Source organism: Balaenoptera ricei, chromosome 4, assembly GCF_028023285.1.
Source record: "Balaenoptera ricei isolate mBalRic1 chromosome 4, mBalRic1.hap2, whole genome shotgun sequence".
NCBI classification, from domain to species: domain Eukaryota; kingdom Metazoa; phylum Chordata; class Mammalia; order Artiodactyla; family Balaenopteridae; genus Balaenoptera; species Balaenoptera ricei.
In genome coordinates this window covers 95,110,451-95,119,125 of record NC_082642.1, presented here as the reverse complement: position 1 = coordinate 95,119,125, position 8,675 = coordinate 95,110,451, and the positions used below count along the sequence as shown (strand labels likewise).

Below are 8,675 nucleotides of genomic sequence, written 5' to 3'. Positions count from 1 at the left end.
CAATGCTAATTAGAGGTAAGCAACGACCTAGCTAGAGTTTCTGTCAGCCATTAGGTATAAGTGGATAGTGCCTGCTTAAAACTACGGTATCAGAGTGAAGCCTCTCAAGCCGCCTGTCAGAATCTCTTCTCCAGTTGGCCAAGCCCGTGAGCTCACTGGGCCCTAAGAGATTCCAACTCCGTATCTGAGCCTCACCCTGTAGCTACCTTCTCTGTGGCACTTCTGCTCCCTCACACCCACCATAGTTGACTTTCCATTCCTTCCATCACTTACCACACAGGACTCAATAGAATTCCATCAAATTTTAGAGCCAGAGGGAGCTTGCAGAGCATATTATCCGACTTTTTCATTTAACAGCTGAGAAAACAAAATTTATGGCTGAGAGCTTTTGGAGGAAGAAGCCATTACCTGCTATGCAGGCTGAGCAACAGAGAAAGCCTGACTGGTGCAAGAGAGACGGCGAAGCAGAGAGATGCTCAGAAAGGAGCAGAGATGAGACGCTGTGAAAGAGAATTCCCAGGCTGCCTAGTTCTATCTGTTCTTGAGGTCCAGCTGCACTCCTGCCTTCAGGCTTCGTGAGACTCCCGCAAACCCTTATTACAAATTGCCTTTCCTGCTTATGGTCACTAAGGTCAGTTTCTTTTACTTCACACACATAATGAATCAGAATTCAGTCATGTAAAGTCATCTGTACGAGAAAGGGTGACTCTCAAGCTGAAACCGTTAAGTATTGGTGTATTAGATTCTTGTGGCTACTGTAAAAAATTACCACAAACTTGGTGGCTTAAAAAATTCAGAGGGGCTTGCTTCCCTGGTGGCGCAGTGGTTGAGAATCTGCCTGCTAATGCAGGGGACAAGGGTTCGAGCCCTGGTCTGGGAAGATCCCACATGCCGCGGAGCAACTGGACCCGTAAGCCACAACTACTGAGTCTACGCGTCTGGAGCCTGTGTTCCGCAACAAGAGAGGCCGCGATAGTGAGTGGCCCCCGCTTGCCACAACTGGAGAAAGCCCTCGCACAGCAACGAAGACCCAACACAGACATAAAAATAAATAAATAAATAAATAAAATAAAATAAAATAAAATCAGAAATTTATTTTCTTACAGTTCTAGAGGCCAGAAGTCCAAAATCAGTATCACTGGGATAAAATCAAGGTGTCAGCAGGGCCATGCTCACTCCAGGGCTGTGCTCCTTCCAGAAACTCTAGGAGAGAATCTGCTTCTTACCTCTTCCAGCTTTTACTGGCTGTCACAGTTCCTTGACTTGTGCCCACATCAGTCACTTCAAACTCTGCCTCTTGGGTCATGTTGCCTCCCCATCTTCTGTCTATGCATCAAATCTCCCTACTGTTAAAAGGACACTGTGATTGCATTTAGGCCCACCTAGATAATCCAGATATTTAATGTAATCACATCTGCAAAGACCTCTTTTGCCATATAAGGTAATATTCACAGATTCGAGGGATTAGGATGTGGATATCTTTTCGGGAGCCATTATATAGCCTACCACATTTGGCATATTTAAAAAACAAAATGCCAATTTAAAATGGTGTTAGCTGGCAATGGAATGACAAAGTATTTTCAGCAAGGGGTGGAATAAAAGGCCCCCAGATACAAAGAACACAGGATGTAACCCACCCCCAAGGTTGCATATCCCCCTGGAGGAAATGGGATGGATGCATCATGTTATTGTGGTCCAGACACTAGCCACTATGCTCACTGAGCTAGCATCCCTTGTTCTGATTTCAAAGAACTTTCCAATAATTTGGCTGCTTATGTAGATTAAGCAGTGACAGGATATGCTTATCTGTATGCCAAAGTACCTAGTTTGCTGGATCATTATATTTCTCATTATAAATGTAAAAATCAGAGTTCTGGTTTTTTCACTCATTAGTTTTCACGAGTTTGGGTAACACATATCATCAGGCTCTGAGATGAGGGCTGTCTATTTCACAAGTTCAGAAATACAATTTGCCAGTACACTAATGGTTAATCCATTCCTGCAGGATAGTTAAACTGAGTTGTAATCTGTTGGTCCTAATTCCAAATTCCTAAGGAAGGAGTATAATTAGCCAAACTCTAGTCAATTTCCTGCCCTGGAACAATCAACTGTGGCTAAGGACTGAGGTCCCTTTGAATGTACTTTTATTTTATATGCATTTGGGAGGGATAGGGCAGTTTCCTCAAAAGTCAGAGAATATGGCAAACAAAGGACATAATCGTACACTGCAGCCCGTGTTATACCTTAACTCTTAGAAGGCATTCTATTCCCAAATGCTCCCTGTGCTATCTATTGTCTTCATGATTGTGTATTTGTATTTTTGGGATTTATGGGAAAACTACATTTTCTCCTTCCTCCAATGTATTCTTCTCACTTCTACTAAATTAATCTCTATAAAATACCTTAGATTTATAATCTATGATGACTATTACTGATATACTGTTTCTGTGTTTTAGCTTTATCTATGTTACCTCCTGTATTTTATCACTTAATATTTAAAAATATCAACTCACGCTATAATTAAATACATTAATTTAAAAAATAAACTCTATCATGAATGAAAACTGATTATCACTTTCCTTAAATAGAAAGTAATCATGCAAATAAATATAGCAGGATGTTAGAATGTGGTTTCCAACCATGGTTTTTGACTGAGGCTCCAATGTAATATACAGCATATATTGCCAAAGTTAGTGTAAGATGGACTCCTCATATGCAAGTTTACATAGGAAATTGTGGAGAACTGGTTCCATGATTTTTGTACCCCTTAGCCAGATCAATGATATTTAAAATGAGTCAAAGTGTGGAGGGAGAGGAGGATTTGTGGAGGATCTTTCAGGTGGGGTCTGGTGCTATAGCAGAAAGGGGGTACTGCCTTTTCTTCAGACTTCAAGTGACAAGTTTCCTTGGGACGACACAGAGAGCTATGGAATATGTTCCCCACAGTTAGGGGAGATGGAGTAATTGCAACCAACTCCTGCCTAAGAAAGGGTAGAAGTGGTTATGTTAGGAGTGGGCTGCATTCCCAGTGTTTTGGGGACAAGGAAGGTATTACTGTTTCCCATGGACCAGATGTGGGCCACTTGGAATAAAGAGAAGTTGCGTCAGATCATCTAGGGTCCTGGAGGAACTCCAGCAAAAAGAAGCTAGAGGGGAATGCTGTCTTTTTAGGGGCTGTGAAAGGACTAGAAATACTTAAGTGCCCTGCCACAGGGAGAGAGAGAAATCTATGTGAAAGTGCCCAGGCAAGAAGAACTGAGGTGTGACCTACTTGGCCAAGAGAGCCCTCAGCCACCAGCCAGAAAATACTGTCCTAGCGCCTTTACCTCTCTTCTCTCTGACCTCCCCTTTTCTAACCTGGGAAGAAGTAAAATAGCAGCTAACAAATGAAGGAGGAAGCGAGTGGAAAGAGCAGAAGTCAACCACACTGCCTTCCTGGAAGGCAGGCAGCTGTCAAGTAGAGGCCTTGCCCAGGGGATGGGGAGGAGGTGGAAGAGCTGGCTAATATCTAGGACTTGACATTCAAATTACCAAATTAAAACTGAGTTAGAACATAAAAGACTGTAAGACTGTCTTTTACCTAAGAGCTAGTGGAAAAAAGGACACTGGGCCTGCTGGGATGTTATCCAGTGGTAGTTAAAAAAAAAAAAAGCTTTCCCACTGGATCAAGTTTAAAGGAGACCTGGGAAACAAAACATTAAGTTGAATTTTGATTGTGTCTCAGTCATACTTGGTCAATATACTGCTGACACACACACTGCAAAAACAAAAGTTATATTTTAAAAAATTAAAATAAAAAATGACAATCAAGTAGTAAATATAATTTTGTTTTCAAATGCATACAAGAAAAGAGATTATTTTAAACATGTGAAAAACTCCTTGGTCTAGATTCAAGACTGGCCAGTTGGTGACTGATGTTGCCACTAAGCCTAGATGCTTCCTTGGTTCAGAGTGGGTGGTGCCCCTGCTTGGTGGTATGACACAGTTAGGACACCTTGACAGCCCATGCCAATTTGGATGCAATCTCAATGTGGGAATGATAACCTACCAAGACCACTATGGGAAAGACGATAGGAGCAGTTATTCTTACTATCCCTACTTCCAAAAAGTCATGGTGAAATGTTTAGTACATGAGGGTCTGAAAAATTCATGGCAAAATGTTAATCTAGGTGGTCTGTGTAAACATGTTTCTACCTTCTGTGCCCAAGTATTTTTTCCCCTAATAACATTAAAATAAATACTTAGGTATAAAGTTAAAAAAAAAACCTTCAGTGGTATGCCTCCTGAAATCATCTTGCATACCACACTCTGCCAGAATTCTCAGGTGCCATCATATGTAGCTGACTCTGTCTCTCACGGGTCCCAGCCTGGCCCATCTGTACAAAGTCCATCTTTACTGATTTCCAGTCCTGTCATGTTTTCTGGTTTCTAAATCTCTAGTGATTCAAATCTGCTCTTCCTTCAGAATTCCTCTATTTCTCCTTTCAGTTCTATTGGTTTTTACAGCACTGTTGCTTGATGCAAACATATTTAAGATTACTCTATCTTCCTGATGGGTTGACTCATTATTATACAATGTCCCTCTCTGTCTCTAGTAAGTTTCTTTGCTTGATGTCTACTTTGTTACTAATATTCCTTCTTTCCTTTAATTAATGTTTGCATAGTATATCTTTTTCCATACTTCTACTTTCAACCTGTCAATATCATCATAATTGAAGTGAGTCTTTTATAGACAGCATATAAGCTGGGTCATGTTTTTAAATCTGGTCTGCCAATCTCTGTCTTCTAATTGGTGTATTTAGACCATTTGTGTTTAGTAATTATTAATATGTTAGGGGCCTTAATCTTCCATTTAATTTTATTTATTTCAATTTTTTGTTAATGAAAATAAGTTTTTTATGTCAAATAATAAATACACACGAAGATGAAAGCAGTTTTAGTCTTTTTTTCCAGATGTTTTGATCAGCTTACAGTAAAGACAGTACTGAAATCTACAGACAGTCTTGGTACAAAAATTGCTGTTGGGTTGCTCTTTTTTCTGTATTTATAAATTGTGACTTTTTAAACTAACTTCAAAGCACTAATATCCATGCAAGTGCTTAAGCAAAAAAGAAGTTCTATTATGTAGAATCTATACTGTACAGCTGTCAGTAAAATAAAAATTAAAAAATAAAGTGAGCTGTCAGTATTCATTAAAAACCAAATCCTTAGAGTTGTGTTGGCTTATGAAAAGGAACAAGGAAGAATTTGGGCTACATAAATGAATTCAACAGAGAAGATTAAAGTGAGATACTGGTATCTTGGAGGCAAGCTATAGTTTGCCAGAAGAGTAGATAACAACTTTTATGTGCGTCTTTTTAATCGATGCTTTTAAAAAACCCGAATAGTTCCTAACTACTTAAAATGCAAATTCTAATTAACTGCAAAATCTTTTCCATAGGTTCAGAGCCTAATGAACCATGAGAGGGAAAAGGGGAGAAAAATTCGAACTGTTACTATTTTGAAAACATGTTTCTTCTGGACAGAAGAGACAACTGTAACCTCCCATCTTGTAAAAAAAAAAAAAAAAAAAAAAAAGGAAAACCTTTCAAAACTAACAAGGTGACTAGGGTCTGGCATTGTGTTCTGTTTCAACCAAGCACTCCCTAACCAGTCCTCTAGGGTGGATGATGCCTTAGTGTAGGTGGGTCTGATCACTTTCCCCAACCCTTTATGATGGTCAGCCGCTCTGCATATTTGCTCTGAGGTACTTGGCTTCTCCCAGTTCCCTGGGTGTAGCCTAGGGATGGTGGCCTGTAGTCACTCAGCCGCTGATAGTACTGTAAGGACATTACCATGAAGGTAAAAGGTAAGTGGACTTTTCCAACCTTGTTGAGTGAGACCACGGGCCTGTGCGGTCAAGTTTAGTTTGGAAAACATGCCTCCCCTCCCCCCATCAGTGATGGATGGCACTTGGTTGCAGCCAGGGGCAGGCCTGTGAGTGTGGCAGTGGTGAAGCTGGGCCTACTGGCAGGTAGTAGTGGTGGCTTAGCAAGCCCGGCATTTGTGTGCTGGTTTGTACAGTTGTGCACCCACTGAGCTCCTGAACACTTTTTATTATTTCCATTTTATTTTTGTTTTCTCTCTGTTTTTGTTTCTCTGGTTTGTTTGTTTGTTTCTTGCCTCCCTGTAGGTTACTTAAACATTTCTTAGAATTCCATTTTGATTTATCTGTGGTGATTTTGAGTGTATCTCTTTGCATAGCTTTTAAATAGTTGCTCTAAATATTATATCTACCTAACTTACTAGTCTTTTGGTGTCATCATTTTACCAGTTTGAGTAATGTTAGAGAAGTGTTACCTCCCTTTGTGTACTTTACCCTCCCCCATTTATAATATAATTGTCTTAAATATCTTACATTTAGAACCAAATCAGACAGTGTTATAATTTTTTTGCTTTGTCAAAGATAATTTTGAAAACTCAAGAGGAGAAGAAAATTCTATTGTATTTACCATAATTTCGCTTATTATGTTCTTCTTTGCTGATATTTCAAATTTCCTTCTTTTATTGTTTCCTTTCTGTTTAGGGAACTTCAGTTAGCCATTCTTTTGACATGGGTCTGGTGACAAATTCTCTTAGTTTTCCTTCACTTGAGATGTCTTGATTTCCCCTTCATTCCTGAAGGATATTTTCACTGGGTATAGGATTCTGGGTTGAAGGTTCTTTTCTTTCAGCACCTGAAAAATATTATGCCACTTCCCCTTGGCCTTCATGATTTCTAACGAGAAATCTGCTGTCATACAAGTCATTCTTCTACAATAGATAAGGTGTCATTTTTCTCTGGCTTCTTTCAAGTTTTCCTTGTCTTTAGTTTTCAGAAGGTTAATTATAATGTGTTTTTGGCATGGGTTTCTTAGCTTTATCCTGTTTGGAGTTTGCTCAGCTTCTTGAACCTGGAAATATATGTCTCTTGTCAAATTTGGGAAGTTTTCAGTTATTATTTCTCTCAATAATTGTTCAGCCCCATCCTCTTTCTCCTCTTCTGTGATGTTGATGACACAAATGTTAGATCTTTTGTTATGATCCCACAGTCTGAGATTCTGTTCATTTTTTTTTCAAAGGAAAGAAAAAGTGAAATAAAAGAACCATAAAAATTACCCAATCTGAACAATAGAGAAAAAAATAGACTTAAAAAAAAAAAGAACAGAACCTCAGACTGTGGGATCGTAACAGTCTGTGTGAGGCAAAGAGAAAACCCAGGGAATTTACCACCATGCCATTCCTCAGGTCCAGAAGTCTTGTCCTCTCTCCACCTTTCCGAGGTTTCTTATATTTGTTTTACATTTTATGTCCAGGGTTTTCAGTTGTGCTTAGTGGGAGCAATGGGGAAAATTACATTTCCTCCATCTTCTTGGAAGCAGAAGTCACTGGGTCTATTTGAAGTCTTAATAAACACTTGGTGATTTGACTCAGGCACATCATTTCCCCCCTTCTCACTCCTACCCTTTACACAAATACAAAAGAGTAAAAGCACCAAGTTAGTAAAATATTTTAGATTAATTAATAATATAAATATATTTAATTAATCAAGAGGTGAGTTTATTTAAATAAAAAGTTAAGTAAATAAAATAAAGATATAATTTGATACATATGTTTATCTACCCATGTAGATATTTTTATAGACATAGGAACATGAAAGTTAACAGATTCAAAAATATATATGTTTAGACTGATGCTGTGAATTGGAGAATGTTGGGTATCTTCTAGAGGCCCTGAATTTCAGACCTTGGGGATAGAAGATGATAGTTACCCTGGACACAGAACCCTCAGCAAAGTCGAGGGTGATATGTTCCCAATTCTGCACACAAGCAGTGGATCAGGACCCTTTGGCTTGTGGCTTCCTAATACACATATTCTCATCTAGCTGTCCCCAGGACAGATAGAGCAGGATAGTCAATAGACAGGCAGACAGATACACACACACACTGTGAGACATTGATGAACTAGGCTGATAGAAAAGTGACTGAAAGGATTGAATACAGGAGAGTTTATGAATAATTAATTAGAAGACCTGTTGCTCATCCTCTATGTATCAGATACTCTATAAACATTACTCATTTAATTTTTAAAAGTTGGAATTACTACTCAATTTTAACCAATAAGTAAATAACTGAGGCCAGGAGAGGTTAAATAACTTGCCTAACATCACATCTATTAATTGCAGAGCCAAAATTCAAACCCCAGTTTGCCATATTTGGACATCGTCTGCTTTGCTGCCTATTTCTCATAGAGGAAGGTGGGGTCTGGGGAAAGCAGCATCAGGAGATAAGGTAATAGAGACCTCAGTAAACTCCACGATGTGGTCACAGAGGATTGATAGATGTGGTTGAACTTCACTGCCTTCCTCAGTCCCTTCTATTCTCACAGTTGTGATGTGCATTGTCCCAGAGTCTGCAGACTTCTTTTCCCAAGATGAACTTTCATTTCAAGGGAAAGTCTGTGCTGGGTTCTACTCTCCTCCCAGTAATGAAGGGAGTTGGCCAGGTCTCCTCTTCTGAGTGTACATGACTAAGAGAGATGGGAGGGGGCCCACAGCACAGAGACCCATTGCCAAGAACATCTCAGGGTGGAGAGACCTCTGGAACATTTTTTCCATTCTGCATCAGACAGGGTAAAATTGATTAGCATTTAATTGG

At 39.4% G+C, this 8,675-nt stretch overlaps 1 pseudogene; it reads right to left on the bottom strand.

Moving 5' to 3' along the window:
• Positions 1 to 5,605: 5,605 nt before the first annotated feature.
• On the bottom strand, positions 5,606 to 5,837 carry LOC132364389 (cyclin-dependent kinase 2-associated protein 1-like; annotated as a pseudogene).
• Between the last annotated feature and the right edge of the window lie 2,838 nt (positions 5,838 to 8,675).